We start from the raw sequence: 12,630 nt of genomic DNA on the forward strand, positions 1-12,630 counted from the left end.
TGAAATAAGTTTCCCCTGCTAATTTTAAGATCACAGTTTTCTTAATATTATGTCTTATTTTAAGAAATCTTACCAAGCTAATTTTCACTTGTTCTATTGGCAGTTTTTTTGCTTATTTCAAGGTAAAAGTACTTTGAAATAAGTTTTTTTTTTCTTGTTTTTGGAGGGGCTTTTTTCCAGTGTATGTGAACTGGCTCAGTTATAACTCAATCAGCATGCTTATAGAACCAGGAATCTGTTTGTGCCTTTGGTATTGACTCAGTTTTGATTTTCGGAATTTTTCCCGCATTGTAATGACATTTAGAAGTTCTGACGGCTTCACTTTGGTTTGTAAATCAATAAAATGAAACGATTGTGGAATACAAACAGTCACCTCTTAGGTATCCTAACCATGGGAGCAGAGGTCAATATCAACACATTCATTAAGAGGTCCAGGTTTCCACTTATTATTCCATTATCGACCATGATCTGAAATTTGCATCATGCTTTATTCTGAATCAGCGGTAATCAATGTGTGCTAGCCTGTTGGGTTTTAAAACAGGTGATTGACAGTGATAAATGGAGGTACGTAGAACATGAAAAAACTGTAGATAAGACGAGCACTGATGAGTCGAGGAGGGACACATTGCTACGATCATTAAACCGAAGAAGACAATGTGTCAATGGACCATTTTACTGGAAAAGAAAGGGAGTAAAATAGAGGATCCAAGCCTGTGGAGGAAGACAAAAGCTTGGCACTCAAGTTGATGTGCAGACACCCAATCAGACAGCCCTTCATCCTTTAACCCCCAGCCAAGAGTTGAGAGGGAAGATGAGAGAAGAAAGGTGGAGGGGGAGGAATCAGGTTTAGAAGTGCTGAAGCTGTATTTTTGTCTTTTTTTTATGGAGAAGAAAAGATGTAGAAAGAAAGAAAAGGAAGAGTTCTGGGAAGAAATAAGGTACAAGAGCTAATCTCCTAAAACAGGGAAAAGGCATGAGTCAGTCAGATGAGAGCAGGTGGAAATGTGGAGCTGAAACAATGTGTTTTTTTTCTCCCTCTGCAGCTGGGCTTTGGAGCCTGTGAGACAAAGCTTAAAAGATTCAGAGTAAAGGATCTCAACACAATACCCTGTGCCAAAGATATGAAGATTTTGCTCCTCTGATTCAGTTGTGCCACTCCGGTTAGATTGAATTCACGTAGGAATATGAAGGTCAGGTGCTCCACGATGTACGCGCTCAATCTCCATTGCCATTAGTGCTTACTTATAAACCCATTATTGTCCATTATCATAATTACCTTTGCTTACTTGCAGAAGCCACTGCCACTGAGTGAAATCTGCAGAAGTCACCCAGACCTCTCTCCGCCAGCCATTAGTCTCTTCCCTGCCTCTTTGCTGTCGTCCTTCCGTTGCCTTCGCCACTTCCACCTGACTACCCTCACCTTCTTCCTGTTTTAAAAATACAACCCTCAGCCGCCTCATGCATATGTTTGCTTGCAACGAAAAGGTGTGCCATTAATATGCAAGTGCATGTCATGAATAAGTAATGTGGCCCCCTTTACCAGTGCGGTGGATGTCAAGTTCAGTAAGAACCCAGCAGAAGGAGGACGTTTGGCGGATTGCACCGATGTGCCTTCCCTGCCAAGCGTTGAACAAGCAGGGTTGTTGTTCCCCTAAAGGGGGCAATACGTCCTCGCTCCCTACCTGCGACTCAGCTCCCAAAGGGATGCAACTACCTACAAAGCACAATCCCTTCCCTCGCAGAGAGGCTGTGGAAAACTCACAAATAGAACTTTTCAGGATCTCACTGTCGTCGAGACAAATGTGGACTGTGTAGGCTGTGCATTTTTATCTCAAGTGAATATTCCTCCGTGCAAAAGAGACGCCATACATTCAATCCCTCCTAGACCTCATTAGTGAACGGCTCTCCAGTGACAGTGCGTCTCACTTTTTCTTGCCCACAATGGACATCCAGCAGAACAGTTTTTCTTTCCCTGGAGAGAGATTTCTCTTTCCCAGCTGCTGAATTCACCGAGTTGCGTGGTACTCCAGGTCAAAGGTTGATAACGGCCAACAATCCAATTTCACAGCGCCTGCCTCTGACAGACACTGTGTGATCTTGGGTGGGACCCCTCCCGATCTCCCTCTCTGCATATCCTCAAGAACACTCTGAACTTAATCAAACTTTAATTAGCCCTCTGCTTTGGTGATAATTGGCAGTTGGGGCAGGGCCAGAACTCTGCTCTTGCAAGACGCTGTCTCTGAACGTATTCGGAGCTAATCGTGGACGGAGAGATGTGGAGCCATTGACCAATTCTGTTTCAAAACCCAGTGAAACATCTGAGTGAATGTTAACACATGTGTAACACTGGGTTAGCCTGTCTTGTTACATTCAGAGGGGGAGATGCATGAATGCTCCAATGGACAAAACATGATTCCATTCCTTTGACCCTTCCTTTCTTTGACTTCATGAATTGAGTTCTGGAGGGGCTTTATTACCATCACAATATCAGTGTTTCCCCAAAGTCAGTGTGGTGGAACTTGGGGCTTCCTTATGGAGCAATAGGACTGGGTGCTATTTGTCCTGAGCTTAGGGTTTTGCAGTAATCATAATGGAGGGCAGACTGGTTATAGAATCATGAGTTGATGATTCCCTGAAGGCGTTCACAGTGTGGTATTAACTTGAAGTTCCTTGAGGTATGGGGCCCTGAAGGGCAACTGCCATCACATTTCATGACTGCCAAAAAAAATTCACAAAATGTTAAAAAAAAACAACAACAAAGAAACACAAAATAATCAGAGAGATGTAGTGTAATCCAACACTTTTTTCAGGTAGTGAAATGTTCTTTTATGAAATATTATTTTGTCCTACAAAATATTTTTTTGCATTTTAGTGAGACATTAAGTTTTACAAAATGGTTTAGTGTTCCTTCAATATTCCTAACATTCGTGAATTGTTGCTTTCTTTTAATATTTTGCTGATTTTTTAAATGTTTTTTGCATCTCACAAAATGTTTTCAGGTGTTGTGAAATGTTTTTATGTACATGGAATTTTTCAGATTTTGGGAAGTATTTTTTACATTTGGTGAAATGTTTTGGGGATTCTTTAATTATTTTAACATTTTTGACATGCTTTCCAATTCGTGGAAAATGTTTCCTCTTTTTTTTTTTTTTTTTTTACGTTCCATGAATATGTTTTCATGTTTTGTGAAATGTTCCCTAGTTTCTTTAAAATATATATAAATGTTTGATGGAATGTTTTTGCTTTTGGTTTAATGTTCTCTGCGTTCAGTGAAAACTTATCGCCACAAAATGTTTGTGCAGCTGACCTCAAGACCTCCACCATATTGAAGTCCTTTATTCGGCATATGATGCGTGCCTGGTCTACACAAAAAGCAAGATAAAAATAACATACCAGTGGGCACCTGCATCCCACTTTATACATTAAAGGTTCATGGCTAATCAAATAGAATTTCTCAATATAAGACAGTAGATAAAGAATAGCCAGGAAAAAATTGACCTATGTCAGTGATGTGTGCTGGATATCGAGCAGTCGTCAGAAATATGATACATGGGTATGTTTTTAGAGCCAAAAAGTAATAAAAAACAATTACGGTCTAAGCCTCTTTGACCCGGTGGAGAAAATCCATGCCAACCCAATCTTGTTGTAGGTGCTATGATCTACTGAATCGAATGCCCTGTGAAATGAAATCAATCGAGTTACTCACTCCAGAGCCATATAAATCTGCTGAGATTGTGGAGCATGTGGATTTAGAGGCCTACTGTACCCCCTAAGAAGACTCAGGTCAATAGCATTAATGTGAAAAGTTTGAGGATAGCAGCGGGGCACAATCCCCCCACAGGTTACAACCCATTTGAAGTCAGTGTTCAGTATTAAATGCTGGCAGTGGTAGTCAGCAAAGTGCAGCAGTTTCCATTAGGAAAATGAAACTAGATAAAGATATTTCAGCAGGTCTGATATTGATGTCTATATAAGTTAGGTTTTTTTGAAGACATATTGAAAAAAAAAACAGTACAGATAACTAAAAAGCAATCAGTATCGTTGAGATTAGCCGAGCTTGATATAAGTACAATAGGGAGAACTTATCATTTTATGTATCAGAGTAATCGTTTCCCTTTCAAATTGTAGCTTTGCTCATTACTTCTCTGGCTTGTTTCTGAGAAGACCTCTACAACCAGCCTGACGAAACAAATCTAAAGTGGGTGAAAAGGCTGCTGGAGGTGTGACGCACTTAAACACATGTTGTTCCTTCAAAAGTATTCGTAGCGCACTCAAACGCATATCATAAAAATTGGCGGTAACACTTTACAATAAGGGTCCCTTAATTAGCATTAGTTAATGCATTATTAAGCATTAATTAACAGTTTAATAATAGTTTAATAATCGTTATAATGTATTACCTAACATTAACTAACACAGTAGTTAGTGCATTAATAAGCAGTTAATTAATGTCCACTGCTCAGAGTTAATTAATACATTATTAAGCATTAATAAAAGTTACAAAACTTAATTAGTTAACCATTAGTGAATGCTTTCTGGACCCTTATTGTAAAGTGTAACACATGCATCACTTAAGTAACACATTATAAATGCTAAACTGCCTCATAAGCATCAGCATAAGCATAAGCGTGTGCATCACTTTTAAGTGTCCTCTGGAAACACTTCTGTTGTGTTGCTGTCTATTTGCAGCACGAATGAATTCTGTATATGTGTTGCTTCAACTACATTTCAACTCATTTTGCTTCAGCGTATGTGTTACCTAAGGGATACATGTGTTACACTTTACAATAAGGGTCCAAAAAGCATTCACTAATGCTCAATTATGGTTAAGTAATGCTTATTAGGCAGTTTAGCATTTATAATGTGTTACTTAAGTGATGCATGTGTTACACTTTACAATAAGGGTTCAGAAAGCATTCACTAATGGTTAACTAATTAAGTTTTGTAACTTTTATTAATGCTTAATAATGTATTAATTAACTCTGAGCAGTGGACATTAATTAACTGCTTATTAATGCACTAACTACTGTGTTAGTTAATGTTAGGTAATACATTATAACGATTATTAAACCATTATTAAACTGTCAATTAATGCTTAATAATGCATTAACTAACGCTAATTAAGGGACCCTTATTGTAAAGTGTTACCAAATTGGCCAAGACCAACGCGTAGGGTTTCACTTTTTAATAATTTGCCAGTCATTGTAATAAGTAGGAAAGTGTTGTGAGGGTTTTGAGTAATTGTCAACCATAGACAACTGCGTCCGAGAGAGATAACTGGACAATATTGAACAATGTAATAGCCACTTTGGTTGGCGCCAACTGCCATCTTCATGGGTGAAACCTGAAACCTTTTTCTCTTACATTGATTTGTATTCACAGGTTATACATAAAATGACAAATGTGTACTCTGGGATCGGAATTTTCAGCATGGAAAGTGCTCTGATGTCCATTTGTAGTACTTTGTAGGCAAGTTATTACTTAGGAATGCACCGATCCCACTTTTTAGGTCCCTATACTAATATCGATACCTTGGCTTTGGTAGCTGCCGATACCGGTACTAGGCGATCCGATCCTGGTATTGATATGACAATCTCTATTCCTTAATGCTAGGATAGAATCATGTTTTGGCAACTTCAGGCTTTTCTAACTTTGTCAAAACAATTAAATCCAAAAACCTGTTCTTTTTTTAACACTTTGAATCCATTTATAGAAGGTTTCTTGCTTCTTTGCAGTAGGCTGCAGCTGACATGAACTTCCTCCTTTGGGCTTCCATAATATTTTTCAGCTCGACTGCCATCCGTCAAAGCATTACCAACTCCGGTGGAGTTGTTAGCAAAAGAAGCGTGACATGCACCTAAACTGCAGAGCCTCTGTAGTTATCCTCCATCATGCTCCACCAGGCAAAAATGCACAGACCGGCCGGCACTGATGACATAGGAGACGCACATGGCTGTTGTAAACACAGAAAAGAGTAGAACTGAGATGAATAGATCTGCCATATGGATCGGCACTATATATCGGCCCCTTGTCACCGATATCCGATCTTGCTGTTCGAGTCTGATCTAGCCGGTATCCAATACCAGGATCAGATCGGTGCATCCCTATTATTATTATTGAGAAATCATGTGTCAGCAGCCTTTTGTGTATATACAGGAAATACAGTCCTTATGGAGAGCAAAGCAGGCATAACACAATCAGCAGTAACAACAATTTCGGCTCCCATTTACAGGAATATGATGCTATTTATTTCTTTAGATACATTTTTTGCAAGTGTAGCTAACAAATTTTTTTCATTTTCAAAATTTAAAATAAACAAATCTACTTGACTCTTTGTCGCAAAAGGCAAACATTTAGTTTCTCCAACATCCTTGAATGTATTCGAAATAACTGATCTTACTTCCATTCGAAAACACACATTATAAACTTACATTTTTATGTTTACAGATCTCAAAAGTGATGTTGTTTCAGCAAATTCAAAACACTTTTCTTCATAAAACCAAAAATAAAATCAGCTTCTTTACTTCGTATTTACAGTGAAACTGAGACTCACGGGAAACAATGAACGGGCACAACCATGGGTGGCATAATATACCAAGAAATGAAGGTGTATAGTTGTAGACTTAATGCTGCACAGAAAAGGAAGACTTGGTTGGAAGTCTTTAAGAATTACAGATTCTGCGATTCTGTTATCCATAATTTGTTTTTATTGACTTGATAAAAGAACATCAGGGAGTAATTCAAGTCTGCATTATATCTGTTTCTAGTCTTGTGTAGGTCTAAGTCTTCATAGCATGAAAAGAGAACCACTCAGTGAAACATTTTGTATTTTTCTTAACAAGGACAGACATTCCCAGCTCTCCGGAGTTTCCCTTTTGCATCATCCAGCTTCCAGTGTAACGTCTGACTTTTTCGTCCTGGATTATTGTCGAAATTTATCTGAACATGTTCAAGTTCATTCAGCTCTGTCTCTGATACTGCTACACTGATGTTAAGAAGTTTTAGCGGCTCAAACTCTGCCAGTGTCTTTGGCTTATCCTCTTCCTGTAGATTTATCCATTCTTCGGGTTGTCATATCGGGACCAAAAGGGAAAGTCAAACACAAATCCATTCTGTCGGCAGCCATTGTCATTACATGAGCCGCCTTTGCTTGTTAGTGTGTGGAAATGGGAAAGCAGCAATCCAATTTGATTATTTGACTAAATGTTGTCCATTACAGACTAAGATGCTTTGAAGATTTTTGAGCTTTCGTCTATCGATGTGTTTGCTGCACAGGGACAATTGACAAAGTGAGCAAGTCAAAGAAAACCAGGTTAAAGGGGGGTGTTAGGGTGTTTATCATTTAACTGAATTCTTCTGTTGTAGTCCTTGAAAGGAAAGCACTAAGACCATGTCGTCAAAAAAGGACATTTAGCCGCATAGCACTTAGAATGCCTCTCATTGATTATGACAAGTCACACATAAGTTCCTGTGTGTGTGTGTGTGTGCGTGCGCGTGTGTCTGTGTGCACTCGTAGTTCTGCTCTTGTGTCCATCTGTGTGTGGAAACGTGTTTAACCACGCCGCCTAAGGTCTGATACTCCTGGGATCTCTCTTTGCACTGATTTGTGATGGGATTTTGAAGTTTCCCTCATGGGGCACAACAAAGTTACCTCCCAAGGACGTAGCATTAGCATTCAAGGATCCCAGGATCCCAGTTTTGACACAGACAGGGCGGACTTGTCTCCCTGCTGGGCTGCTAAAGAGCAAAAGGGAGAAAAGGGGGGGGGGGGGGGTAAAAACCTTTGAAGCTTCTTGGACTTGTCAATAGCTGGTATTGACCCTTCCTGCTTTTATTTAATAAGGCTCCCATTCCTGAGGCTTGATTTGCTGTATACTCATTGCTATGCTAGCTGTGCCGCAGCATGCTGTCATAGTGCTGATGCCAAGTATTTCCGCATTGATTACACCTCTGGGATTAGCTCAAATGCAAATGTGTGTTAATACGTGTATGCAGGAGTGTGTAGTGAGAGTGAGAGTAAAGAAAACCACAGCCTTACAAAGACTTATCCTCTTGTGATTGTTTGCACATATGTAGCTCATTTATTGTGTATGTTAACCCATCTGTGCATTAAAATAAGCTTTAATGCTAACAAGTCTAGCTAAACACAACCAGAAAGGCAATTTATACACAAAGTAAACGAGTGTTCAGAAGGATGTCTATTAATATAGCGTCTAAACAGGTTTCCTCCGACTACATATGCCCTTGATAAACAATCCAAAGCTTTCAAACCACACAGGCATACTGTATGGGAACACCAGCAGCTGTGAGAATCTGGCTTCCCTGAGAAGCCTGGGAATCATTACAAGGAATAAAAAAACAACAACGCCAGGCAGAGCAAGATTAACACACAGCAAAGCAGAAGCCCCCCCAACCCCCTCCCCTCTTTTTTTATTTTTTATAATTACACTGCGGATTAAATCGTGATCAAGCGTTCTGGATTGATCTTCATGAAAGCATCAGCAATCTGTGGCGTCCTTGCTCATTTTAGGAGCACCGTTTACTGTACACTCTAGCATTTTACCTTATTAAGTAAATCCAATTTTGACTTCGTTGAACATTAACGTGAAGGTCAGTGCAACACAGCGGGCTGATACAGTCTTTGTAACGTGCGTTCAAGTCTCTTTTTGTTGCAACCCGATGCTTCTTTCCAGTGTCGTGTTAAATAATTTGCAAGTGTTTGTTGCTAAAAGGTACGGTACACTTACCTGAATGGAGGCTAATTCTGTGACCTCCATTCTACCCTTATTCTAACAGCTTGTGGTGGTAGAGTCATGGCACCTGCTCCATATCTGCCTGTGCTTACCCTGGTTGCATTTGAATTGATAATTTCCCAATCCGCTTGTACTTGGGCCAGGAGTGATAAACAGCTTGCAAAACCTGTGAGTCATTTTAAGAAAACAAAATTAAAACATGGCAATTTATCTAATCTGTTGGGCCACTTTCGGATGCCCCGTCCCAAATCCAATATCCCAAATTAGAATTCCATTATGATGAAGACACTAATACAATTTCAAAGATCTTTTTATTTAGATTTTTTACACATTACAAACAAAAGATCAATGCAAACAATTCAAGGAAGTGATGTTTTTGCATAAGAAACACAATGCGTAAATGAATGAAAAAACAAGCCAATAATATGTGATAACTTATAATAAAATATTGATAAGTACTTGAGCAGGAAAATAAAGAATAGTGAAACTATAATACGATGAGTAAGTGAATATCAAAAAATAAATAATTGGAAAAGGTAAAAGAGCAATAAGTATAAAAATACAAATATATATCCATATATATTCAGACATACATGCATACACACATGCATACATACAACCATACATACAACCATACATACAACCATACATACAACCATACAACCATACAACCATACATACATACATACATACATACATACATACATACATACATACATACATACATACATACATACATACATACATACATACATACATACATACATACATACATACATACATACATACATACATACATACATACATACAGAAATAAATATACGGCAGTAGCTCAGTCCATAGGGACTTGGCTTTAGAACCCAAGGGTTGCTGGTTCGAGTCCCAGTATGAATGAAGTTTGGCAAGTGGACTGGTGGCTGGAGAGGTGCTGGTTCACTTGCCTGGGCACTGCCGAGGTGCCCTTGAGCAAGGCACCAAACCCCCAACTACTTGGGATGCGCTGGTTGATGGCTAGCATCCTCACTCTGACATCTCTCCCTAAGTGCATGTCCACTGCATGTGTGTGCATGATTGTATATATATACCAAGAAAAACTGTATTTGTAGCAGTGTAGCATGTCCAAAAAATAACACAAGTGAAAAAATTGAATTTCCCTCATGGGGATTAATAAAGTATGTTTCTTCTTCTTCTTACATACATACATACACACACAAAGAAATAATAATATAGTAATACAAATGACTAAAAATTGATTCAATAAGTAAACAAACAAATAATAATGAAAGGAATTAAAGTACCAAAAACAAATTAAGAAGTAAATTTAAAAAAAACAACAAAGACAAACAAAAAAACCCTATATGACAATGTCAACAAGAACAACAAAACATGTTCTTCATTGAATATAGTTGTCGTGCTCTTGAAGGGACTCCAAAACAATATGTAGTTATCATAATATAAGTGTAACACCTCACACTACTTGAAGGTTTAACCTTCAATATTGTACTCAACATGGTTGGATTTGACTTGATAATTTCCCAATCTGCTTGTTCAAGGCCAGGAGTGAGAAAACAGTGTGCCAAACCTGTGAGTCATTTTAAAAATAAAAAACAGATATCTCACCAACCTGTCGGCTCGCTCTCTGAAGCCTCGTCTTACTCAAGGCACAGATTGGGATGTATATTTCTGTACCCATATGTTTAGAACATACAGGTATTAGAATTCTGCTATTTTCTGTGTGTTTTGCACACAACCAGCAGGAACCATTTTTAGAATTGTTAGAATACGTGTTCCTTTGTCTTTGTCTCACTGTGTGAGACTGTTCACATGTGCTGAAGACAACCATAGGTACTGAAACAAAGCTGTCAAACTGTCAAAACACAGGCCTTTCACTGGAGTTGGGTGAATTTTTTTTAAACCTGAAGCTTTTCTTTCCAATTTCTTTTCACGTTATATTTGTAGGGAAATTCTGTGAAGGTTATTATCAATGAGAAGGAATACAAAGTCTGAAAAGAATATATGAAACAAGTCATTCACGAAGGGCCTTGATTAGAATTGCATCCGTTTTCAAGTTTAGAGTGCCATCCTCAAGTGAAGCATCAAGTTAAAAGCAACCATTCCATGTAAAATATCTAAAATTCATGGTTTCAGTTTTAGCTAAATAGACATGATATATACACAAAGGAAGTGCTTGAGGCCAGTCTCTAGTCACGAATGTTCAAGTTCAAGTCCAAGTATCCAAAGAAGAATATGAGTAGAATGAGTCAAGTTCCTATTACCCGAGTCCAAGTCAGGGTCTGCGTTCAGTCCCATTTTCCTGAGTCGGAGTCCCCAAGTGCAAGAAAAGTCTGAGTCAAGTCACAATTATTTGAGCTTGAGTCCTAGTCTAAGTCCAACCATATCCCCCTAATTAAAAAAGTCCAAGTCTGAGTCGTGCCATACACCAAATTCAAAGTCCAAATTTGGGTCAAGTCCCCATTACCTGACTCTAAGTCTGAGTTTGAGTGAAGTCCCCATTACCCAAGCCTAAGCCAACATTGTTCAAGTCCAAGTCTGATACAAGTCACATTTCCTCAAATACAGGTCTTAGTGTAAGTCAAGTCCCCATTACCTGAGTCCAAGTCAAGTTCCTATAACCTGGACCAGAGTCCAAATCAAGTTCCTATAACCTGAGTCCAAGTCTGGTTCAAATCATAATAGCTTTAGTTCACATCCCTGTCTGAGTTGATCCAAATCATCTGAGTTTAATACCAAGTCAAAGTCATGCCACAACACCTGTGTACGGGTCCTATTCTGAGTCAAGTCCCAATTATCTTAGGCAAAGTCCAACTGGGAGTCGTGCGACATTACCCAAATCTAAGTCAGACTTTGAACCAAGTCCCCAATTCCCTTTGCCTATGTCCCAGTCTGGTCACCTTTACCTAAATCTAAGTGCAAGTCTGAGTTAAACCCCATTTCCTCAGTTTGAACCACATCACCTTCATCAAGCTCCCATTACTTGACTCCAAGTCTCTGAAGCCTTTGAACTGATTGGGAATTAGGAGTGCAAGTACAAGTCTGAGTCCAGTCCTGCACAGCATGTGAACTAGTGATGTGTCGGTCGCGAACGATCCGGCTCTAAGAGCCGGCTCTTTGAAGTGAACGACGGGAGCCGGCTCCTGACTGGGAGCCGTTTTTTAATTTTTCTAGTCTGTTTCTGTTAAAGCCTCACATGATTGGTCAAGACATGGTGGCGTCTTGACCAATCACGTGTCTACATTGAGCAGAACGGGGAGGGGAGGGGTTACAGACACACACAGCACAGTGAGCAGCAACAGGAGGGAGATGAGAGGGAGAACATGCGCTACAGACAGAGAACACACTGGAAAGGTGAAAAAACGAGTGACTGCAGGAAACACAGTAAACTTTAGACACATTTAAACGGCATAGTCAGTTTAAAAGGCAGAGTGTTGACTGTGCAAGGTTTAAAATATGTCATCAATCAGGCTCCACAAAAAACCTGCAAAGGCACATTAGATCTGTCTGTGAAGGATCATCATCTCAGTCAGGCAGTTAGAAGAATAAAGACAGTGAAGGGAACCTGCTGTTTATGAAGGTGTTTCAAAGTTTATAAATAATATACAGACATCAGAGATTGGACCTTTTTGTCGAATTGAGATGAGTCTTGTATTTTGTACTTTATAATTTAATTTCAGTGGAACTCTGCTCCATGTTGAGTATAAAAATAAAGCCTTTTAAATGATACACATTTGATATAATGTATGTTTTTTACATTAGTAATTCATTTAACATATAATTTAACATTGTTTTAGGTAATACAGTCATTCAAACAAGAAAAAATCTTGGGAGCCACTTGGGAGCCGAAAGAGCCGGCTCTTTG

Source organism: Notolabrus celidotus, chromosome 23, assembly GCF_009762535.1.
Source record: "Notolabrus celidotus isolate fNotCel1 chromosome 23, fNotCel1.pri, whole genome shotgun sequence".
Taxonomy (NCBI): Eukaryota; Metazoa; Chordata; class Actinopteri; order Labriformes; family Labridae; genus Notolabrus; species Notolabrus celidotus.